The sequence below is a fragment of the Symphalangus syndactylus genome, chromosome 11, assembly GCF_028878055.3.
Source record: "Symphalangus syndactylus isolate Jambi chromosome 11, NHGRI_mSymSyn1-v2.1_pri, whole genome shotgun sequence".
Lineage (NCBI taxonomy): Eukaryota > Metazoa > Chordata > Mammalia > Primates > Hylobatidae > Symphalangus > Symphalangus syndactylus.
Window position 1 is genome coordinate 105,664,222 of NC_072433.2, and position 25,904 is coordinate 105,690,125.

At 40.7% G+C, this 25,904-nt stretch overlaps 1 long non-coding RNA gene across 1 annotated transcript; it reads left to right on the top strand.

Moving 5' to 3' along the window:
- The first annotated feature begins 4,959 nt into the window (after window positions 1–4,959).
- On the top strand, window positions 4,960–16,256 carry LOC134731803 (uncharacterized). Its single transcript, XR_010114390.1, has 5 exons — window positions 4,960–5,167; window positions 11,956–12,110; window positions 14,530–14,670; window positions 15,408–15,524; window positions 16,136–16,256. It is a non-coding gene; the product is annotated as an uncharacterized lncRNA (long non-coding RNA).
- The last annotated feature ends 9,648 nt before the right edge of the window (window positions 16,257–25,904 follow it).

A 25,904-nucleotide genomic window follows, 5' to 3' on the forward strand; every position in this document is an offset into this window, starting at 1 on the left:
CAAGTCCGTTAGCTTTGGGACTCTGGACCTTTGATCACAGACTAAAGGCTGCACTGTCAGCTTCCCTACTTTTTAGGTTTTGGGATTCGGACTGGCTTCCTTGCTCCTCAGTTTGCAGGCGGCCTATTGTGGAACTTCACCTTGTAATCGTGTGAGTCAATTCTCCTTAATAAACTTTCCTTTATACATACATCTCTCCTATTCTGTCCCTGTAGAGAACCCCGACTAACACAGCATAACTTGGCAATTTTCTTTTTTTTTTTTGAAACAGAGTCTTGCTCTGTCACCCAGGCTGGAGTGCAGTGGCACAATCTCAGCTCACTGCAGCTTCTGCCTCCCGGGTTCAAGCGATTCTCCTGCCTCAGCCTCCCGAGTAGGTAGGATTACAAGTGTGCACCATGACGCCTGGCTAATTTTTGTATTTCTAGTAGAGACAGGGTTTCACCATATTGGCTAGGGTGGTCTCGAACTCCTGACCCCAGGTGATCCCCCAACCTTGGCCTCCCAAATTGCTGGGATTACAGGTGTGAGCCACCGTGCTCAGCCTTCATTCTCTCATGAGGAGGAACAATTGGGTAGTAACTAACTGATGGGGCAGAAGGTGGTGGCCACTTAAAGGCCATTCATACAGTTTGAGTTAATTTGGGAATTCAATAGCAAAGGCAACGGTAAGGGAGAACAATAAAAATTAACAAGTTTATTAAAAAATAATAGTTTAATTAAGTCCCACCTATTTATCTCATACACATAAATGAGTAAATACTGCTATGTCCCAATAAACATTATTAACACTAAAATTTGAATTTCACATAATTTTTATGTGTCCCCGTATATTGCTCTTCCTCTGTTGTTGTTGTTTTTTTCAATCATCTAAAAATGTAAAAATCATTCTTAGCTCTGGGGCCATGCCAAACAGGCAGTAGGCTGGATTTCACCCACAGACCAAATTTTGCTGACCCCTGTCCTAAAAAACTGAGACTGACCATGAGTGTACGTGTGCATGCGTGCACACATGCAAATGTGCTAAACTAGATCTGAAGACAATTCCAAAGAAGCTCCTATATGTTTAGCAGGAGTGATCTCATTGCAAAAAGATGACAGCTTCCCAACTGATTATACTGAATTGAAAAAATTATTACAATACATAAGCTCCTTGGGGGCAGAGCCTATGTCTTATGCATTTTAGTTTTCCTCACTTGCCTTATAAATAGTCCACATTCAATTTATTTTTTGTCAATTGAATGCGTTTTAATGAGTTTGTTAAAAGCCATCTCATTACGTGATAGTCATCCCTTGACTACTAATAATTCAATGATTTCTGAACAATTTAGATCAATATACTTTTAACAGAGTATTAAAATATTATCCAACACTAACATTTGATTCATTCCTTAGCAATTTCAAACTGCAAAATTATAATGTTTTAAAAACATCTTCTTATAATTACTGGAAAACTAAAATCATTCATTTCTGTTCCTACCATGCTATGAAAAGTATAGTTGACAGACAATAGGAATATACTATTCCAGCTTCAAGCATCCAATCATGTTATATAGCCCTATATGTGAGATGAAGTCAAAAGATAAAGTGGGTTTTGACTCAACACCCACACTCTTCCTACAGAATTTTAGTGTGATCCTCACTCAGAGTCAGAACTATAGATGCCTCAGAAAGTATATACAGCATCTCAATGCCTCAGGCTGATAAGCTCAACACAAGAAACACAAAAAGAAGAGAAAGTCTTGGGTTCTTTCAGTTTCAGGATTTTCACCTTTATCCTAAATTTGGGTAGAATAGGTCATAGATCATTTTCTGAAAGATATTTTAGAAGACGAGCTGGGCCCATCAAAATGTTGTCAAAACCTCTCACTTTCTCTCATTTTCCTTTTCCCCTCTCCCTCCCTTTCCCTACTCACTCCCCATAAATACACACACACACACACACACACACACACACACACACACACACACACGTACCCACACATGTACACAGACATAAATATATACTTTCTTCCCAGGATGACCAACCTATTATGAAGATTTCTTAGAAGGTTTCTCTCAAATGCAATTTTGGCCTTGCAAATATTCTGTACAGCACAAGGGGAAGCCATACAAGCCATGCTCCTGCTGAAGAACACTGCCAGTCATTACCGTAGAACCTGCTCCACATAGCAACACTCAAGCATGTGATGCAGTTTTTCATCAGACAGCCATGCTTAGCTAGTCAACCTAGCTTCCATTTCAGACCAAACTGAAAACCTCTGCACACCTGTGAGATTCACATCCACTCACCCTCACCATATCATACTAGGGAACCTCCAACAACACCCCAGCAGGGAACACCCATGTGTGGTCCTGAGCAAATGGTCAGCTGAATTTACCATATCGGGGAGGGCCACAAGCCAGTCTACAGTGGCTGAATTCCATGTATGGAGGACAGGTGACAGTGATGGACACTGCAGGGTCCCCTGACAGGGCAGCCTGCTTCCACTTCTGTTTCATACATTCAGGTCTCCACACAGCAGCCACAGCATGATACTCAAAGCACACACTAGTTCATGCCACTCCCGTTGTCAAAATTTCCCAATGGGGATTTTGGGTTTTCCATTATTCTTATGATTAAACTTCAAACCTGTCAGCAGAACGAGCTGGATTCTCCTCCACACCCCAGTAGGCTGGCCCACAGGTCTGCATAAATGGGCTCCTCTGCCTTCCTGTTTCTGGTGGCTTGGCCAGTGGGAGGTACCTTATGGGAGTTCCAGAAGATGGAGTAAATAAAGGTCTGGTTTTTCCCAGCTTCCTCCTTGGTGGCTCACTACAGTTTGGCTGCCTCCCTCCACGGTCAGAAACTGACTCCTTCCCTTGCCCATTTCCCATCCCCAGCTCTGGAGTACTGCACTAACTGTTGCTTTTCCTGAAATATGGCCCATGTCAAAACACCCTCCAGGTTACCCAATTTGATTATGTCTTTGGTTTCCTGCCAGAACTCTGGCCAGGGCATGTGGCCTATAGGCCCTCTAAATGATCAGACTTCTGCCTCCCACTTTAGCTTTGTTTTACTAAACCCACTCTCACTCATTTACTTCCAGACATCCTAGTCTTTTCTCCAGTCCTCAAATAACCCAAGCCTGTCCCTATACCTGGGCTTTTGTCTTTGCCTAGACCATCTCCTTCCCCCACTGCCGTTTTCATGCTGGCTCCTTTTAATCACTCAGGGAGAAGTTAAAACTGTCCCTCCTTGGGCCTTCCAGACACCCCCAATCTCTAGATAATCATGCTGCCATTTATTTAATTGTATGAAATACTATCTGAAATCATCTTTTTCACTTCTTTATTTTTTATTTTATTCTCTATTCAACTTTTGTTGTAAGTTCAGGGGTACATGCGCAGGTTTGTTACATAGGTCAATTTGGGTCATAGGAGTTTGTTGTACAGATTATTTTGTCACCTGGGTATTAATCCTAGTACCCATTATTTTTCCTGATCCTCTCCCTCCTCCTATCCTCCCATCTATTTTTAATTTCTCCACCCTCAAGTAAGCCCCTATGTCTATCATTCCCCTCTGTGTGTCCTTGTGCTCTCAACATGCAGTATTTGCTTTTCTGTTCCTACATTTGTTTGCTAAGGATAAGGGCCTCCAGCTCCATCTATGTTCATGCAAAGGACGTGGTCTTGTTCTTTTTGATGGCTGCATAGTATTCCATATTGTATATGTACCACATTTTCTTTATTCAATCTGTCATTATTGGGCATTCTGGTTGTTTCCATGTCTACCCTATTGTGAATTGTGCTGCAATGAACATACTCATGCATGTGTCTTTATGATTTACTTTCTGTTTCTATGGCACGTACATCCTGGAACAGCAAGAATCTTTTGTCTTGTTTACCCCTCTAAACTCAGAACCCAGAACTATTCTTGACATATAGAAATAATAATGCAAAATCCTTTTCCATTGAAATGATAAATAGCATCTAATATGTTCCACATCTACCATGGAAGAGTAGACTATTACTAGAGTAGCCAAGTAGAAGAAAAACATTAAACCCATACTGTAAACTGTAGTCTCCCAAGAGTGGCAGATTATTATTATTTTAATTATCAATTTTTTTCAGTTATTAAGTGCCAGTTATTGAGAAAATAATAGTAAGCAAAATAGACCTGACCCCTGCCTGTGTAGGGCTCCCAGAAACTTGGGAAGAGAGATAATTAAACAAGGAATTAAGGATATACAGCTCCCCTCTGAAGTAACTGGTGATTTCTAGAAAGAGCACCTCCTCTTATCCAGAGAGGGCCATGAGGAATAAAAATGTAGGGACTTCTAGACTGAACTGCTCTGACAGACCACAGGTACTCTCAACAGGCAGAGTGGCAGAGGAAACCAAAGCTTTGCAAACAAATTCTATACCATATGTAATGAGACAGGCTATAAAGTATATTTCCATATTCCATCCAGTCTTGATACAGGATCTCCACAACTGGGAGCCTCATATTTATTGACGATGAAGCTACTTTTCTAACTCTCTCTTATTCATATGTCATATCTCCAACTCTCTTGTTAACTCTTTTAGAACAGGAGTTATGCCTTATCTCCCTCTTCAGAAGCCACACAACCCAATGCAGTAAAGGAAGCAAATAGTCTCCCTTGTCCACTTTCACCCAAAATAATAAAATGGCGAGAACAATAGGTGCATTACACAAAGCCAATGATACACACAGTCTTGATACCCTATCTAAGAGTAACAAGCTGAGTCTGCCAATTCTTTTTAAGAATTAATAGAAACATTATACTACTATATTGAAATATTCAATACTTAGAAACAAGAAGTCCATGATCTATTTTTAACTCCAAAACTAGGTGTTCTTCACTTTCTTTTAATAAGGAATCAGAGGATTGCTCTGGTCATCTATCAATAGTGAGAGCAAGGGAGCTGAAGCCTGGGTTTGTCTTCAGATGCCAAGGCCAGACCTGGCAGTCAGACCGCTGTGGCCACCAGGGCTTGTTAGTGACATCATAAAGCTAGACCCAGAGAAAGGCTAAAATCACCCATATATGCACACCAACTGGCCACCTACAGAAAAAGATTCAGAAAACAACAGAATTGTAGCTCACATTGGCCCCCAGCTTTCAGCCTGCATTCCACCATAGTATAAGTGAAGACCCGTCAGGTTAATGACTGGCAAAGGTCTCACAGCCTGTGAGTGGTCGAAGGGGAACTAGAGTCCCCTCCTGACTCTTTTGAAAGAATAGCTCAGTTATTTGGTCACTGGAAAGCTCTGTTGAGCTGGGAAAACAATCTCTCAACACTCATAGCTTTACGCTAAAATCTGCACCCGCACACCTGATGTAAATTGGCTTAACAGAGCTTCTTCAGGCATGATTGTCACCTTGTCTGAATAGCATGAGATGATTCTCAGAAAAGGAAAACAAATGAGGAGTTTCTGGCTCAGTGCTGAGGAAAGTTGAAACCCATTTGGCCTTCAGCTTTTCAGCATTGCTAGTGTATCCTTTTAACGGTGATTGCTTCAACAAGCATTGTTGAACTGCATTAAGTCGGGATCAATCCACCGCACAGTTCTGAGCCTACCAATGCATGTTTCAGTGGATTTCAAAAATGACTCACTAAATCAACCTCTTTTCCTTCAAAAAGTACAGCTTGAAAACAGGGGAGTTCGGGGGTGGAGCCAAGATGGCCGAATAGGAACAGCTCCGGTCTCCAGCTCCCAGCCCCAGCGACACAGAAGACGGGTGATTTCTGCACTTCTGCTTGAGCCACCGGTGCTGACACCCAGCCAAACAGCGTCTGGAGTGGACCTCTAGTAAACTCCAACAGACCTGCAGCTGAGGGTCTTGTCTGGTAGAAGGAAAATTAACAAACAGAAAGGACATCCACACCAAAAACCCATCTGTACATCACCATCATCGAAGACAAAAAGTAGACAAAACCACAAAGATGGGGAAAAAACAGACCAAAAAAACTGGAAACTCTAAAAAACAGAGCACCTCTCCTCCTCCAAAGGAACGCAGTTCCTCACCAGCAACGGAACAAAGCTGGATGGAGGATGACTTTGATGAGTTGAGAGAAGAAGGCTTCAGACGATCAAACTACTCTGAGCTACGAGAGGAAATTCAAAACAATAGCAAAGAAGTTAAAAACTTTGAAAAAAAATTAGAAGAATGGATAACTAGAATAACCAATGGAGAGAAGGGCTTAAAGGAGATGATGGAGCTGAAAGCCAAGTTTCGAGAACTACGCGAAGAATGCAGAAGCCTCAGTAGCAGATGCGATCAACTGGAAGAAAGGGTATCGCTGATAGAAGATGAAATGAATGAAATGAAGAGAGAAGGGAAGTTTAGAGAAAAAAGAATAAAAAGAAATGAACAAAGCCTCCAAGAAATTTGGGACTATGTGAAAAGACCAAACCTACGTCTGATGGGTGTACCTGAAAATGATGGGGAGAATGGAACCAAGTTGGAAAACACTCTGCAAGATATTATCCAGGAGAACTTCCCCAATCTAGCAAGGCAGGCCAGCATTCAGATTCAGGAAATACAGAGAACGCCACAAAGATACTCCTCGAGAAGGGCAACTCCAAGACACATAATTGTCAGATTCACCAAAGTTGAAATGAAGGAAAAAATGTTAAGGGCAGCCAGAGAGAAAGGTCGGGTTACCCACAAAGGGAAGCCCATCAGACTAACAGCTGATCTCTCAGCAGAAACTCTACAAGCCAGAAGAGAGTGGGGGCCGATATTCAACATTCTTAAAGAAAAGAATTTTCAACCCAGAATTTCCTATCCCGCCAAACTAAGCTTCATAAGTGAAGGAGAAATAAAATACTTTACAGACAAGCAAACGCTGAGTGATTTTGTCACCACCAGGCCTGCCCTAAAAGAGCTCCTGAAGGAAGCACTAAACATGGAAAGGAACAACCGGTACCAGCCCCTGCAAAAACATGCCAAATTGTAAAGACCATCGAGGCTAGGAAGAAACTATAGCAACTAACGAGCAAAATAACCAACTAACATCATAATGACAGGATCAGATTCACACATAACAATATTCACGTTAAATGTAAATGGGCTAAATGCTCCAATCAAAAGACACAGACTGGCAAACTGGATAAGGAGTCAGGACCCATCAGTGTGCTGTATTCAGGAAACCCATCTCACGTGCAGAGACACACATAGACTCAAAATAAAGGGATGGAGGAAGATCTATCAAGCAACTGGAAAACAAAACAAGGCAGGGGTTGCAATCCTAGTCTCTGATAAAATAGACTTTAAACCAACAAAGATCAAAAGAGACAAAGAAGGCCATTACATAATGGTAAAGGGATCAATTCAACAAGAAGAGCTAACTATCCTAAATATATATGCACCCAACACAGGAGCACCCAGATTCATAAAGCAAGTCCTCAGTGACCTACAAAGGGACTTAAACTCCCACACAATAATAATGGGAGATTTTAACACCCCACTGTCAGCATTAGACAGATCAACGAGACAGAAAGTTAACAAGGATATCCAGGAATTGAACTCAGCTCTACATAAAGTGGACCTAATAGACATCTACAGAACTCTCCACCCCAAATCAACAGAATATACATTTTTTTCAGCACCACACCACACCTATTCCAAAATTGACCACATAGTTGGAAGTAAAGCTCTTCTCAGCAAATGTAAAAGAACAGAGATTATAACAAACTGTCTCTCAGACCACAGTGCAATCAAACTAGAACTCAGGATTAAGAAACTCAGTCAAAACCACTCAACTACATGGAAACTGAACAACCTGCTCCTGAATGACTATTGGGTACATAATGAAATGAAGGCAGAAATAAAGATGTTCTTTGAAACCAACGAGAACAAAGACACAACATACCAGAATCTCTGGGACACGTTCAAAGCAGTGTGTAGAGGGAAATTTATAGCACTAAATGCCCACAAGAGAAAGCAGGAAAGATCCAAAATTGACACCCTAACATCACAATTAAAAGAACTAGAAAAGCAAGAGCAAACACATTCAAAAGCTAGCAGAAGGCTAGAAATAACTAAAATCAGAGCAGAACTGAAGGAAATAGAGACACAAAAACCCTTCAAAAAATTAATGAATCCAGGAGCTGGTTTTTTGAAAAGATCAACAAAATTGATGGACCGCTAGCAAGACTAATAAAGAAGAAAAGAGAGAAGAATCAAATAGATGCAATAAAAAACGAAAAAGGGGATATCACCACCGATCCCACAGAAATACAATCTACCATCAGAGAATACTACAAACACCTCTATGCAAATAAACTAGAAAATCTAGAAGAAATGGATAAATTCCTCGACAAATACACCCTCCCAAGACTAAACCAGGAAGAAGTTGAATCTCTGAATAGACCAATAACAGGTTCTGAAATTGTGGCAATAATCAATAGCTTACCAACCAAAAAGAGTCCAGGACCTGATGGATTCACAGCTGAATTCTACCAGAGGTACAAGGAGGAACTGGTACCATTCCTTCTGAAACTATTCCAATCGATAGAAAAAGAGGGAATCCTCCGTAACACATTTTACGAAGCCAGCATCGTCCTGATACCAAAACCTGGCAGAGACATAACCAAAAAAGAGAATTTCAGACCAATATCCTTGATGAACATTGATGCAAAAATCCTCAATAAAATACTGGCAAACCGAATCCAGCAGCACATCAAAACCTTATCCACCATGATCAAGTGGGCTTCATCCCTGGGATGCAAGGCTGGTTCAACATACGCAAATCAATAAATGTAATCCAGCATATAAACAGAACCAAAGACAAAAACCACATGATTATCTCAATAGATGCAGAAAAGGCCTTTGACAAAATTCAACAACGCTTCATGCTAAAAACTCTCAATAAATTAGGTATTGATGGGATGTATCTCAAAATAATAAGAGCTATCTACAACAAACCCACAGCCAATATCATACTGAATGGGCAAAAACTGGAAGCATTCCCTCTGAAAACTGGCACAAGACAGGGATGCCCTCTCTCACCGCTCCTATTCAACATAGTGCTGGAAGTTCTGGCCAGAGCAATCAGGCAGGAGAAGGAAATAAAGGGTATTCAATTAGGAAAAGAGGAAGTCAAATTGTCCCTGTTTGCAGATGACATGATTGTATATCTAGAAAACCCCATTGTCTCAGCCCAAAATCTCCTTAAGCTGATTAGCAACTTCAGCAAAGTCTCAGGATACAAAATTAATGTAGAAAAATCACAAGCATTCTTGTACACCAATCACAGACAAACAGAGAGCCAAATCATGAGTGAACTCCCATTCACAATTGCTTCAAAGAGAATAAAATACCTAGGAATCCAACTTACAAGGGATGTGAAGGACCTCTTCAAGGAGAACTACAAACCACTGCTCAATGAAATAAAAGAGGATACAAACAAATGGAAGAACATTCCATGCTCATGGGTTGGAAGAATCAATATCGTGAAAATGGCCATACTGCCCAAGGTAATTTATAGATTCAATGCCATCCCCATCAAGCTACCAATGACTTTCTTCACAGAATTGGAAAAAACTACTTTAAAGTTCATATGGAACCAAAAAAGAGCCCGCATCGCCAAGTCAATCCTAAGCCAAAAGAACAAAGCTGGAGGCATCACGCTACCTGACTTCAAACTATACTACAAGGCTACAGTAACCAAAACAGCATGGTACTGGTACCACAACAGAGACATAGATCAATGGAACAGAACAGAGCCCTCAGAAATGATGCCGCATAGCTACAACTATCTGATCTTTGACAAACCTGACAAAAACAAGAAATGGGGAAAGGATTCCCTATTTAATAAATGGTGCTGGGAAAACTGGCTAGCCATATGTAGAAAGCTGCAACTGGATCCCTTCCTTACACCTTATACAAAAATTAATTCAAGATGGATTAAAGATTTATATGTTAGACCTAAAACCATTAAAATCCTACAAGAAAACCTAGGCAATACCATTCAGGACATAGGCGTGGGCAAGGACTTCATGTCTAAAACACCAAAAGCAATGGCAACAAAACCCAAAATCGACAAATGGGATCTCATTAAAATAAAGAGCTTCTGCACAGCAAAAGAAACTATCATCAGAGTGAACAGGCAACCTACACAATGGGAGAAAATTTTTGCAACCTACTCATCTGACAAAGGGCTAATATCCAGAATCTACAATGAACTCAAACAAATTTACAAGAAAAAAACAAACAACCCCATCAAAAAGTGGGCAGAGGACATGAACAGACACTTCTCAAAAGAAGACATTTATGCAGCCAAAAAACACATGAAGAAATGCTCCTCATCACTGGCCATCAGAGAAATGCAAATCAAAACCACAGTGAGATACCATCTCACACCAGTTAGAATGGCCATCATTAAAAAATCAGGAAACAACAGGTGCTGGAGAGGATGTGGAGAAATAGGAACACTTTTACACTGTTGGTGGGACTGTAAACTAGTTCAACCATTGTGGAAGTCAGTGTGGCGATTCCTCAGGGATCTAGAACTAGAAATACCATTTGACCCAGCCATCCCATTACTGGGTATATACCCAAAGGACTATAAATCATGCTGCTATAAAGACACATGCACACGTATGTTTATTGCGGCACTATTCACAATAGCAAAGAGTTGGAACCAACCCAAATGTCCAACAACGATAGACTGGATTAAGAAAATGTGGCACATATACACCATGGAATACTATGCAGCCATAAAAAATGATGAGTTCGTGTCCTTTGTAGGGACATGGATGAAACTGGAAAACATCATTCTCAGTAAACTATCGCAAGGACAAAAAACGAAACACCACATGTTCTCACTCATAGGTGGGAATTGAACAATGAGAACACATGGACACAGGAAGGGGAACATCACACTCCGGGGACTGTTGTGGGGTGGGGGGAGGGGGGAGGGACAGCATTAGGAGATACACCTAATGCTAAATGACGAGTTAATGGGTGCAGGAAATCAACATGGCACATGGATACATATGTAACAAACCTGCACATTGTGCACATGTACCCTAAAACCCTAAAGTATAATAAAAAAAAAAAAAAAAAAAAAAAAAAAAAAAAAAAAGAAAACAGGGGAGTTCATCTTTTCCTGAGATGCACCCAAACTTGGAGCCAAAAATTGATCCCCCTTGTATACTGAATGTCTCTTCAATTTCTCCTCGTACTTTCCCTTATTTCAGTAAGAGCCCCCATAACAGGGGAAAGGGAAATTCACCTTTCACTCAGGCTGTGGCCTTGAAGATGACCCCTGACCTGGCTACCAATTCTCACTGAAACCTTTGCTGTTGTATCCAAAGAACACTTCGGGCAATGACTAGAAGAGGGGATTGAGGGTGAGGAGAGGAATGTGGGGCCAAAGTGGAAGGCAGAACAAAAGTAATGTTTAAGGAATTGGGTCTGGAGAATGCTAATGGAATCAGAGTTGCCCCATTCCAGCACCATGAGCTTGCCTTCCAATAAACCAGGAGGAAAGAGGCCAGATCTGAGTGATGAGAGGGTTGGTGAAGGAGCCAAGTCAAAATATCCCTGCCCTGGGCTCTGATCGGCTCTAATGTAAAGTTAGACAGAAGTGCAGCTAAGTCAGCCCTCACATGCATAGCAGTTTTACCTGAACTAAGTTAAGACTAACTAAGCATATTTTTTAACGTTACCTAGTGCTCTTCCTCTCTAAAGCAACCCAGTTACTCTGCTCTGATCTACCAGTAGTTGGACAGGAACAGCTGACTCCTTCTTTTTTTTTTTTTTTTTTTTTTTTTGAGAGGGAGTCTCAGTCTATCGCCCAAGCTGGAGTGCATTGGCACAATCTTGGCTCACTGCAAGCTCCGCCTCCCGGGTTCATGCCATTCTCCTGCTCAGCCTCCCGAGTAGCTGGAACTACAGTAGCCCGCCACCACGCCCAGCTGATTTTTTGTATTTTTAGTAGAGACGAAGTTTCACCGTGTTAGCCAGTCTGGTCTCCATCTCCTGACCTTGTGATCCGCCCGCCTCGGCCTCCCAAAATGCTGGGATTGCAGGTATGAGCCACCACGCCCAGCTCAGCTGAATCATTTAATGGAACAAGCCACACACCAGAAGGTATAAGTAGAATACAACTTGATTCTTTTGTTTACTACCCATTCAGACTACTTCTACAGACTCATTCTTCCTTGCCTCCTGGATGAAATCTTTGGCACATGCCTTAATTCTTTCAGCTGGCTTTAGGCACAAGAACAGTTTCATTTTAGAAATAATTGCCCAGTCAAACATGAAAATAAAAGCCCCAAACTCTTGCCTAAATTAGATTTTCTTTCCTCCTCCAGCATGTTACTGTTTTCGGCCTAGAAACACGATGTAGGGAGGCGGCATATGGAGCTGCTTATCTTTTTTCCCAGCTGTATTCTTCCATTGCTTCTCCTTTAGTTCATAGCCAAGGTCTGACCCCTCCAGGACTGACCCTAAAGGAGGACAGCATTAGGGGAAAGGATACAATTGAGCATGGCTGATTTGTGATCTGACATTTGGCAAATGTTAGCCCAGTTCTTTGTTTCAAGAGCCTTTGGAGGGTGACTTGGAGAACTCCCTCTTGGTGACCTCCAAACAAGGCTCCCTGGACATGGGTGCTGCCTCCTCCACCAGCCCATTCTGACCCTCACAGCTCCTGAGCCCTAGCAGCCTCCCCAGAAAGGCTCTCCAGAGTGGTCACATCAATGTGAGTTTCTTGGGCCAAGTATAGGTCAGCTCCTCTCCACCACCATCATTACAGATCCACACACCCCCACAAGAAATTTCACAAATGTTGGTCTTGCTATTAAGGAGATTAGATGGCTGCCAGTGCAGTCTTTTTTTTTTTTTCTTTCTTGTCATTGCTGCCAGGCCCATAATGCTAGCCACCTCCTCAGGAATGTGTCTGACATCTCTCCCTATGCCTCTATAAACTCCACCAAAGAGCTGTGAATTTTGCAAGTGGACCTCCTAAAGCCCCTCTCTCAGCTTGAGCTGAGGGCAGTACAACATGGAAGAGGGAGGAGAAAGCCACAGTGTTCCAACCATCTTTTTTCTAAAGCATTCTCTCCTTCTTGGCCCTAATCTCTTACTTATCCTCTAAATAAGGTTACAAAACTAACTGTTGACCATTTCCTTTGCCAGTTCCGCGTACATGATCTGGCACTCACTTGGAATGTAGGAGTTCTATTATTTTGTTCTCAGTCTTGGCAAAACCAAGAGACAAAGAATCCCATTTGGACAGCTGGCTATGCAGTCAATGCACTGCTCTGCTATCAAATGAATCGCTTACTCAAGCCAAAGAGAGAGTGACAAAGAGAAAATCTTACTCACATAATCAACCCCTTCTACTTAGACATGAAAGTCCTTGCCTTTAAAGAGGCCTCTGGTCCAATTATTTTAGATCTATTACAGATATCACAGTATAGCATCAGGTGGCTAAGGGGATCTAATGGGATTTTTTTTTCTGTTTTCCCAGCTATGATTACTAATGGCTATAGCTGTGAACAAAGGTACTCAACTACTCACATTCTCAGTGCAGAGAACTATTATTGTGGCCAGCTCCAGGTCACCTTGCCATCTCTCTCTTCCCTCTCCTCTCCCTATGCTCCTCTCCTGTCTCTCTCTCTCTCTCACTCACACACATACCTGCGTGCACACACACACACACGGCTTAGTGAAGGGCACCATACCAACAGAACTGGGAGGGAGGGCTTGGCTGGAGGAATGTATTCATTTCCCGGGGCTACTATAACAAATTACTATAAACTTGTGGCTTCAAGCAGTATCCATTTATTGTTGCATTTCTGGGGTCAGAAATCTGATATTGATTTCACTGGACCAAGATCAAGGTGTCATCAGGGATGCACACCCTCGAGAGGCTCTAGGGGACAACCTGCTTTCTGGATTTTTTCAGTTTCTAGAGCTGCACTCCTAGGCATATGGCCCTGTCTTCTATCTTCAAAGCCAGGAACATATCACTTTGTTTTAGTTGTCCCAATGTCCCCATGTCTGCAATCAAATCTTTCTCTGCTCCCTGTTATATGGACACTTGTGATTACACTTAGGGCCCACATAGATTATCCAGATAACCTCCACATCTCAGGATCCCTAATCACATCTGCAAGGTCCCTTTTGCCATATAAGAGCTACAAGGATTTAAGGACAGCCTCCTGGGATTGGAAACTAAATATCTTGGGGGGTTATTACTTAGCCTACTATAGAGAATAATAGTGTTTCTGGAAAGAGAATGTCCTTTTCCAGCACCTTCCCCACAGCCAAGTAGAGAGATCTCCATAAAATCACTCGTTGTGGAAGACACGGTTGACTGCCTCTCCCCAGCCCCAAACCACTGTTCTTTTGCCTGTTCTACTACACAGACTACAAAAGCGAAACCCTTACTATCCCAACTGCCCCTATAGCTAATGACAGCCATGTGGTACCATGCTAGCCAGGGAGATCTAAGTAGAAATCTTGACAGTACCAGCCTTCCCCCTTCCTCCTTGTCTTGAAGGTAGAATGTGGCACTTCAGGCTACAGCAACCATCTTGGAGGAAAAACTCAAGAGACTGGCAGCAGCGCTGGCTCTGAAGTGTCTGGATCACAAAACTAATTCCAACAACCAACTACATCACATAGGAAGATCATTCAGTGGGTACGAGCAAGGGGTTCTGAGGTTAGGTTGATGGGGGTAGATCGCCGCTCCACTTCTCAATGGTTCTGTGACCTTGGGCAAATCACTTATCCTCTCTGTGCCTCAGAACAAGAAAGGAGAAAATGCAAACAAATGCCAGTACACCATAAGCACTCAACAAACATGAGCTATGGTATTCTTTTAACTCCACACTTTTAGAAGTTTCTGTCAGTTCATTATTGAAAAGGGAATTCACAATTAAGATAGTCTTCTGTCAAAAGCATGGGGCAGAAACTTAAGTCCTGGGGGCCTGTCCATGGACAAAAGCAAACCAAAGAGTAAATGGAATCACAGAAGTCCTGCCAGCAGCAGCTGACAGGAGCGACTTTGAGGTTTTCTAACTGAAGCACAGCAACCATACTGCTCAGTGGCATACCACCCCACATGCTGAACACACACCCTGACCTCCACATGCCACCCAGACCACAGCCAGGGTCCCTGAAAGCCCTCTCTCATTTTGCCCCAACCACAGATCACATACTTATAGGAATGAGATGAGAGGATTCCTAGGAGGTAAGACCTGTGCTTAATTTTCTTATATTACTGAGCATCTTGCTTACCTCAGGACATGAGTGCTCTTACCAAATATTATTCAAAAATTAGGGCCAGAAAATATAGGCAAAATGACTACGCTAGGTATTAAGGGTCATTAGAAGGAGTGTGTCATTCAGATGCTCTTTCTATTTCTGGATTGCCAGAGCAAGGCTTCAAAGACTCAAGGATACAATTTCAAAAACAGAATGGACACCCAGGGAGGATAAGTGAAAAATCCAATTTTGGCCATCACCATGACATCTCATTATTGTTCCCTTTTGGTAAGATGCACCTGAAACTCTCTAGAGGTATTTTTTCTCCCCAGACATCCTGAACTGAGGCACACTGAGAAAGACAGTGAAGATCACAGAGAGAGGAAACTACCAACCCTGGGCACACACCTGCAGTCAGCAGAAGGGTCAGGGCATTAAGTTCGGATAACTGAGAGCGCCGGAGGGGCAGAACATGACAAGTGAACCACCCAGAAAAGAGGACAGCCTGTCAAGGAATAAATTTGGTGTCTGGAGAAATAAGGTTGGACAGATGTGGAGAGACAGAGGAAAACGAGCAGTAAATTATAATTTAATTTTTTTTTCAAAAAAGGAAGAAGGCAGTCTGATCTTTCGGGCACTTCTCATGTCATTGGGATTGTTGGCATTTTTCTATAAGTCTAACAAGATGGTCAGAGTTAATGAGATTCTGTGAGTGTACTAGGAAAGTACCCAAGACTCTAAACCAATAGGCAGAATTTCCAAAAGAGTAGAGCATCATTCCTTTGGAATTAGTTCAGAGAAATATTGATGAATTTCATAACCATCTTCTGAAATAGTATGGCCCAAACACTTCTTGTTTTTCATACTGCAAAATGTCTCCCTTTTTTTTTTTATCACAGGGAGCTAACTCAGCACACACTCACTTTATCTGACTCGTGTTGCTTGGAAGGGCAAGAGTGCTTCAGGTAAGAAAATAAAGACGCTACTAATAGGACCTGCCCATGGAGGAGCAAGATGCACTGCAGCCTCACCTGATTTATCTTCAGTAATAGTTTCCAGGAGAAGAGAGACATAGTGAGAACGAATTGCATTCTATGTAATGTTTTGCTTCAAAGGATGCTTTGGCTCATTTTCCTGCTGCTTGTACATGCTGCAAATGAGAAAGTACCTGGCTGACAGTTTGCCTTCTGATTTATAGGAAAGGACATTTAATCCCAAGTAAGCATTTTGCTAAATAGTAAGCTCTCCCATCCTCCCCAACCCTTTCCCCAGTCCCTTTATTTTTCTTGGTATAACTTGAGTTTGTGGTCTGTACCTATAGAAGGAGCAAATGAAATGTTCTTATGACTATATTGCTCAAGGTGATTTTTAGGTGTGAATTTGCAAAATATTGAGTGGAGTAATTTAGGTTTTACATATATATATGACTTTCATGATTAGTTTGAATATAAATATGACACTATATACTTCTCATACATGTAGCTAGAATATTCATAAAATTAATCAGTAAATACCATTTGTATCAATGATATTTTCATACAATATTTATGGCATTACCAAAAACAAAAAACTTAGACTCTGCAAAGTACAGTATCATGAAAATAAACCCATTTTTCCTCACTTGCAAACTTCTGAGTTTTAGACTATTTTTATATAATATTGGTTCAAGTTAAAGAAAAACTGCCTAGAATTATATTTTTCAAAGTATATCCCTTTAAATGTAAATAATGACCTATTTTTCTTCCAAGTCCTTAATGATATCATTGCAATTACCAGAGACCCCAAGGATAGAAAATAACAGTCTCAAAACAATTATCTCCTTTAGAGGCAGAACAAAAAAAAAAACAAAACTCACTACCATCAGAGATATCAGAAAATAAATTAACAGAAACAGAGATATTTACATATCTTCAATAAAAGTACATCATCAAGAAGTCAGAGCATAAATAAAGGCAGAGGAAAACCCTTGCACTTGCCCTCAAAAAAATGTGCTGAAGTGTCCAGAGCCTCATACTCCCTAATTCTTTCTATATTAAAATGGTATATCACACCTGCCAAGAGACCAAGGTGAAAGCAGAAGGTCACTGGCGATCTTTGCTGCTGTGTAATTGTTTGCCGAGTAGCAAAGTTATCAAAGAGCTGGTCCTGTGATTGGGACCAGGTCTGGCTGGTTTGTTGGTCTGGCATGGTAGTCCAGGATGTGCACCTGTCGCAAACACAGGTAGAGACACCAGCCCTGGCCCAGGAAAACAGAAGAGGCAGATAAAACCACACTTGCCACCCAGTGTCAATAAAGCCCTAGACTGTCCGCAGCTCAATTCAGTGCTATTATTATTCCTCTTCAGGTTCTAAAGGCTTATTTTTTTTACATTTTTTTATTATTATACTTTAAGTTCTAGAGTACATGTGCACAATGTGCAGGTTTGTTACATATGTATCCATGTGCCATGTTGTTTTGCTGCACCCGTTAACTCGTCATTTACATTAGGTATATCTCCTAATGCTATCCTTCCCCTCTCCCCCCACCCACAGCAGGCCCCAGTGTGTGATGTCCCTCTTCCTGTGTCCATGTGTTCTCATTGTTCAATTCCCACCTATGAGTGAGAACATGCGGTGTTTGGTTTTTTGTCCTTGCGATAGTTTGCTGAGAATGATGGTTTCCAGTTTCATCCATGTCCCTACAAAGGACATGAACTCATCATTTTTTATGGGTGCATAGTATTGCATGGTGTATATGTGCCACATTTTCTTAATCCAGTCCATCGTTGTTAGACATTTGGGTTGGTTCCAAGTCTTTGCTATTGCGAATAGTGCCACAATAAACATATGTGTGCATGTGTCTTTATAGCAGCAAGATTTATAATCCTTTGGGTATATATCCAGTAATGGGATGGCTGGATCAAATGGTATTTCTAGTTCTAGATCCCGGGGAAATCACCACACTGTCTTCCACAATGGTTGAACCAGTTTACAGTCCCACCAACAGTGTAAAAGTGTTTCTATTTCTCCACATCCTTTCCAGCACCTGTTGTTTCCTGACTTTTTAATGATCGCCATTCTAACTGGTGTGAGATGGTATCTCATTGTGGTTTTGATTTGCATTTCTCTGATGGCCAGGGATGATGAGCATTTTTTCATGTGTCTGTTGGCTACATAAATGTCTTCTTTTGAGAAGTGTCTATTCATATCCTTCGCCCACTTGTTGATGGGGTTGTTTGTTTTTTTCTCGTAAATTTGTTTGAGTTCTTTGTAGATTCTGGATATTAGCCTAAAGGCTTATTTTTAATTCAAATAACTATTCTCAAAATTAAACTGAGCCCATTTTCAAAGCCAAATTTCATGAGACACTGCATTCCAAGACAATACTTTACCCTGTACAAATGTGTTCCCTCTCCTGCTTTCTCTTGATCCAATTCCATCAAAGCCATTCAGTTCTGCAATTCTATTAAGACCATTATTTGTCTTACATTTGACATATCTACTTGGCTTGTATATTAGCTAACCTAGGGGGGGGGAACCTTCCCTGAAGGTATTCCTGCCTTCTGTAATAAATCATTTCAGATTTCTCTTTGATATCTACTCTGATATTTTGTTAATTTGAACCTCAGAAGATCTTGTGATTTCTGGGGTTATTTTACCCTTCATAATAATGCAGTCACTTTGTATCAGAACAACTCTCTAAAAATAAGTTCAATTTTAGCATTCACTGAGTTATGCTAATTTCGTAGCACCTGAGAGTTTCAGTTGTTCTCTAAGGAATGGTCATCTATCATGTTTAACTTGCTTTTCAGTTACTGTCTATGTAAAAAAAAAAAAAAAAAAAGTTTGCTCTTTCAGCCACAGCAGAATCATCATTGTACTTCAGATATCTAACTGCCATAATGAACATTCCCAGACTGAAGAGTAGACCACAGTTCAGTCTGGGGTCTGTCTTTCCCAAGTGTGAGCCTGAAAGTGAGGTGATAGTTTGGTAAAATATACCCCTGACATCCCCTCTACCAACTGAGTGACAGTGATCTTCAAAATTGGGCATGGTCATCGCTGAGGGTAACAGAAAAATATTTAGGAAGTGTGAAGCCTATGTTTATATCCTCAATTTCTTTATGTACACATTCCTAAAACTGATTTTCTTGAAATAGTGCTGGAGGTCATATGGGTCCTCACCCCTTTTATAATATACCTTTTCTTAGTTAATGCTGGTGCATTTTCTCAAGTGGTTGTACAAAGAGAGAAGATAAGTGGTCTTATAAGCAAGTCATCTTAACAACCTCTCTCAATCCAATTCATTATGGAATACATTCCCCCTACAATTTTACTTTCATGGGTAATAATTTATTATAATTTGTAACAAATGTACATTGTCTGACCCATTGTATATGAGAAATAATTGTAGTAAGTCAATTTGAAAGAAAAATATTCACACTTTAGAACCCTATGATCATAAGAATTTTTTTTAATTTAACTTTATATATTTATTTTTGTTCTAGAGAATTATGGTGAAGTGAAAGGCTTTCAAACATGACAATATGTTACATTAGAATGCATCACTGTATAGAAGGAAAACAGAAATATGATAGCTAAACTAAGAAAAAATGATGCAAGAGTTTCTAGTATTAAAAAGGTGCTTCTTCATGCATTTTTAAAACAGATGATGGTGGAAATCAAATCACTATGGAATTCATATACTTGGAATTCAAATATTTGTTAAATATATTCAAAAGAGTGATCTGAAAGTTTTATTTCAACATGTCAATATTTACCAAATACTATTATAGAAATTATATCCTTCGGAACATTTAAATATATAATGAAAATGTTTAAGTGACAACTTTAAAATGTGGAGGAGAATACCTAATTTGAACACTATTGTTATATATCCAGGTATCTGTTGGCGAGAGAGAGATTGAGATTATCTATACTTGCAAAGTGATTGGCAGATCACTTCTGACACTCACCTAAAGGTTAAAAGTATTAAGTCTAGAAGAATGAAATCATTTTACATTGGACACGTTAATGCTAAATAATCCAATATAAATATGAATAATTTGAAAAGGCCATCTTTAGTCAATTTCCACTTATTACATCCAAGTCAGTAGATCCAGTGTAACACAATTCACAGTTGGCTTAGGCCCCTGTCGTTTTCACAACACCCATGAGGGGTACTATATTAAAAGAACAGTAAGCAGACGATAGAATAGGTCAAACCAAACTGAAAACCTGAAAAACCAAACTTACAAATGAGAAATACGGTTATGAACATCTGCACAAAATATTATTTAAAGATGTCAAGATAGAATGTTTGCTACAGAACATGGATGAATCTGACAGTGTAACTTCCTTTATTTCTAAACATCTCAGTTCAACTCTTCCTCCTGGGAATCTAAGCATGTCAATTCAAGTGAACTGGGCCATTCACAGAGGTTTATTCTCCCTCCTCCCCAACATACTCAGCTTCATTTGGGTAAACACACAGTCCTTATCCCCTCTCAGCTTCCTTCTTCCTTTCTCCCTTGGTGTGATCCATGGGCTGCATAGACATTGACTTTTGTAGAACCCTGGCATCAGGAGGAATAGGGTATCTTGTTCACTAAAATTCTCTGCTCACACTGGCTTCCACTGAGATATAATTTGCCTCATATGGGTCTCCAGTGGTATCCAGTATTAAAGTCTACAATCTTGAAGTTGCCTCAGATGGCCAGGTTGTAACGTTTGAGTCATTCTCACCCTAACCATGAGATCTATGGAGCCCAGCTGTTATCTTTTGATTGTTCTGTACCTCACATAGGGGCACTTGGACACTGTTATGAGCTGCGTTCTGTCCCTCCAAAATTCACATGTTGAAGTTATAACAACCAGTACCTCAGAACGTGAGTGTATTTGGAGATAGGGCCTTTAAAGAGAGAATTAAGGTAAAATTAGGCCATGGGTCCTAATCCAATATGACTGGGGTGTCCTTATCACCAGCAGACACAAAGGGAAGACTATGTGAAGATGCAGGGAGAAGACAGCCATCTACGAGCCAAGGAAAGAGGGCTCAGAAGAAATCAACCCTGATGACATCTTGATTTTGGACTTCTAGTCTTCAGAACTGTGAAAGAATAAATTTCTGTTGTTTAAGCTGCCCAATCTGTGCTATTTTGTTATAGCAACCCTAGAAAACTAATACAGGCACTCTCAGCTGCTCCCCTTGTGTTCAGGTGGTGGCATGGAGGACTCAGCTTGTGACCCTCAAGGTATTCAGCCTAAAAATACCTCCCTCAATATCACTGATCAGCACCTTGTGAAGATGCGGCTGCTCTCCGAGGCTTGCATATGCCTGGATATCCCTGGGCTACTCCACTCTTGAAAAATCTCCAACAAATTTAATCTTTGGTTTCTGTTCCTTTCCTCCCCACCCTCAACTTGTTTGACAGTTTTAGCCCGGGGCTGTTGCAGAGGGGAACAACAAAAAACAAACAGACAAACAAAAATGAATCCCAGATCCCAGACTCCCTTCACAGAGAGTATGGCCAGCGACTTATTCCATCACTTTGTCTTTCACTAGACTTTCCTTCTCTTATTGGTCAATTTGACCTTCCTTCTGAATGGCAGAAAAAGTTGGCCAGAGATAGTCTTCTAACCCTATTGTTTATGCCAGGACCTGGGTTCTTGATTTTCAGTAAGTCTCTTCTCTCAATGCTGTCTTCCCTACCCAAATTTCCAAAAATGTATTTTAGAAAGTCAAAAGCCAAGAATTGGACTCTTGGGACATGTTATTACTTCAGTATTATAGCTTCCACGAGGGCAACGTGAATAGTGAGCTATTGTTGCATACTGAAGAGCGAAAGTAGCTCAAATCTTCCATTCATTCATCCATTTTCTTCAACAAATACTTACTGAGGCCTTACTTCATGTCAGGCACTGTTTCAGATACAAGTATAAACAAAGATATGTCCTTACCTATATGGACCTAACATCCTGGGGGAGGGAGAGTGGCAATGGCAACAAATACATATATAAATATATATATATATATATATGTACACACACATATATATACACATTATATATATATATACACATTATATATATATATATACACACATTATATATATATACACACACATTATATATATATATATATATATATATATACGAGAGTAGCAAGTGAAGAAACACAAAGCAGGGAAGGTGTCCAGTGAAGGGGTTCCTGGTGGTTAGGAAATGTCTCTCAAAGGAGGTAATAGTTTGTGTAGAGACCTGAAGGGATTGGGGGAGTAAACAATTTTAATTTTTTGGTCAGTGTCTTCCTAGCAGAGAAAACTACAAGTGCAAAGCTCTGAGTTAATGAGGTACCTGTTGTGTTCAAGGAACACCAGGAAGGCCAGCATGGCTGGAACAAATAGGCCATTAGAGGAATGTCGTCAAAATGAGATCTGGGTGGCAGGGACAGCTCTTAGAACCCAAGGAACCAGAAAGCATGGGATTGAAAACTGTTAATTTTACTAAATATTAACCTACTGAGTTTACATCTTATTAAAGTGTGATAGCTTCTACAAGGCTGTTTTGAGGGAGAAAAAAAAAGGCGTAACGTAGCTACCAGTGACAAGAAAGGAGAGCTGATTGAGTTAAAGATTCAGAAAAGCAAGGCAGATGGAACAAGAATTTGGCTGAAATGATTACAGTACAAAAATACTCCACCCTAACAAGCATGGGGCAAGGTCAGGGCTATCATGACTGTCATTCAGGCAGTGTCCTAGACAAGGATACCAGGGCAAGGAGGTGAGTGAGGTTGAAATCCAGCTGCCTACTGTTTGCCATGCTGCACTGCGGTACAGGGCTACATTCAATTGCATGCCTTTTCTAATTCACATCAGGGTGGTATATAGGCTTGTATAGCCCTAGATGTACTGTGCATTGCTAGTGGAGCAGCAAATTCCCCTAGAAACCTATGTAGCAATATGTACCAAGAGTCTTAAAATGTTGAGTGCTTTTAACCCAGTGATCTTGATATTAGGAAATATTTTCTGAGTTCGTTTGCATGACTGCCATTAATCCATTTTCGCTCTGCACCCTACATTTTACAGAGTTTATGGCTATCTAGTTTTGGGTTTTGTCTTTGCTCGCCGTCTGCCAATCCTTTCCTAGCCTGACACACAGTGTGGTATATGTGGATTTGGCATTATGCTATGTAAATAGGCTAACTAGGTATCTAAGATGAGGCAAGAACCACATCTACATGCAGACACCCAAAGCCAAAATGTTCAAACCAAGGTTGATAAATCCAAAGACTATCAACAGTCAAAGCATAAAGCAAGCTGGGATGGACAAGTAGGCGGAAAGTCCAAAAATACAAACAAGTAAGTCTGAAGGAAACAGTAGGTAATCCTGGGCACAAGAGCCCAGATGAAATCTTGTTCAATGGCTGATTCTGTTCTACCATCCTTTATCTGCAGTGGGTCCTCATGTTGGTATCCCAAGCCTTAGGGCACTATGGCCCACTCTCTTACACTTCACCAAATATGAAAGAAGAAAACAGTAGAGGATAAACCACAGAGGCAGCAAGCATGCTTCATCTCACAATCTAACTCCAGTTGCTTGAAATGGCTCTTTGCAGCTCTGTGTAAATGCGGGTCATGACTTTCTGCCCCATGAGTGAAAGTACAGAGAGCAGCATCATTACTCCTCAGGAACAACCGTTTCTCTAACATACACACCACTTCTCCGGCTGCTCAGGAGAAGGGAAATCTGTTTCCAGGGATGACTTAAAATGGGGTCAGAGCTGCTGGGTAGGAAAGCCTAGTGTGGAGAGAGTCTCAAGATGTTCTGTAAAAATTGCAAAGTGGGGATTATAGTAACCACACTTTTTATTTCTGTAAATGATCTTTTAATATTTACAAAATAGCTATTAGTTGTTATAAAATCCTGGCTTACGCAAAATATCTGGAGACTTCAGATAACCCCAAACCATGTACCTTAACAGTCCCAGTGAACGCAAATTTCATAGGGGTGCCACGTTCAAACATAGTCAGCCAATCCTAAGTCCACATACTCTGCCTTGCCCACCCCTTCCACAGAAACCACAATAATGGTATTTGCTCATCATCCTGTCCCCTCTCTCTGCCTCATGAAAGACCCTGTTACTTCCTCCTAGTGACCTGTATGGCCTGCTATGTTCTCCCCAGGGAACTATGAGTATAATAAAACTGGGAAATTCTTTCCGGTTTCTCTCTCTTGATCTGCATCTGACCTCATCATACCTCTCCCAAGATAATATGATTAAAACAGGGGGCCGGGCGTGGTGGCTTATGCCTGTAATGCCAGTACTTTGGGAGGCCAAAGCAGGTGGATCACTTGAGGCCAGGAGTTCGAGTCCAGACTGACCAACATGGCAAAACCCTGTCTCTACTAAAAATACAAAAAAAAAAAAAATTAGCTGGGCATGCTGGCGGGTGCCTGTCCTCCCAGCTACTCAGAAGGCTGAGGCAGGAGAATCAGTTGAACCTGGGAGGAGAAGGTTGCCATGAGCTGAGATTGCACCAATGCACTCCAGCCTGGGCAGCAAGAGCAAAACTCCATCTCAAAAAAAAAAAAAAAAAAAAAAAAAAAAAAAAACAGGATGGGGTCCTTTTTCCTCAGAGTCCCATGGCTGTGAGAAAGCCATAGATACCTAAAGAAAATGGAGGTCCTATTAGCAAAGACATGGTGGGGAAGAAGGGGAGATTACGGGTTCAGAAATGGCAAACACAATGTTTAGTTCAAGTAGCAGGGAACTGAGGCAGAGAACAATTAACATTTTAAAAATACTGTTAGGAAGACAAAATAATAGCCGAGTGGACTAAAATTAGTGAAAAGAAACAGGTAAATTAAGCAAATTGGCCATTCAGTGAATTGTCTTTCAGCAAATTAACCCATAACGGGCATAATTGGTAATATAGAAGGAATGGAATATAACGAAGATTTAGTAATTGTCCCTGAGGGATGACCTAACAATTGCAAATGTTGGATGTCATTGTAAACAAGCCTTTTAAATTTTAAAGATTACTTTTAAAGCAATACAGTGAGTGGTTAGAGTGTAGAGATCATAAATACATACCCACAGGACAAATGAAAAAAAAAAAAAAAACTGTCCTAATGCTACGCAAATGGATTCTAGTGGCTTGGGATAAATTTCCAGTGACAGGATCACGCATGATTCAAAAAGTACTGTATCTCAAACAACTTCAGTGAAAGTGAAGGTGACATGCCCAACAAAATTGCATTAGAGCATTCAAAAAGCGGCTATAGTGATGATGAAGACACGGATGTCAAAGAGAAATGTGAAGAGCTGAAAAAAATGAAAGTTAAAAAAAAGCAGCAGGTCTCTAAATGCACATTATTTTATCTAAGGTAATTTTAAACATTTAGCACACCTAAATTAAATATAACAAATATGCTCTTGGCTGTTTTATCTATATCTCTTAATGTTTATTTATTCAAGTTGGAAAAACAAGTTGTTCCATCTTCTCATCAGGAAACCAGAAGATTAAGGTCACTTTATGGATAGGGCTTACAGTAAGCAGGTAGTGGGAAATGATCAGAGTCATGTGATTCCAAATGACAAAGAAGATGACTTGACCTTGGAATCTAGGAAAGCTCTCTGAAGAAATGCTACTTAAGTGCTGACGAGATCAAAGGGGAAAAGGAAGG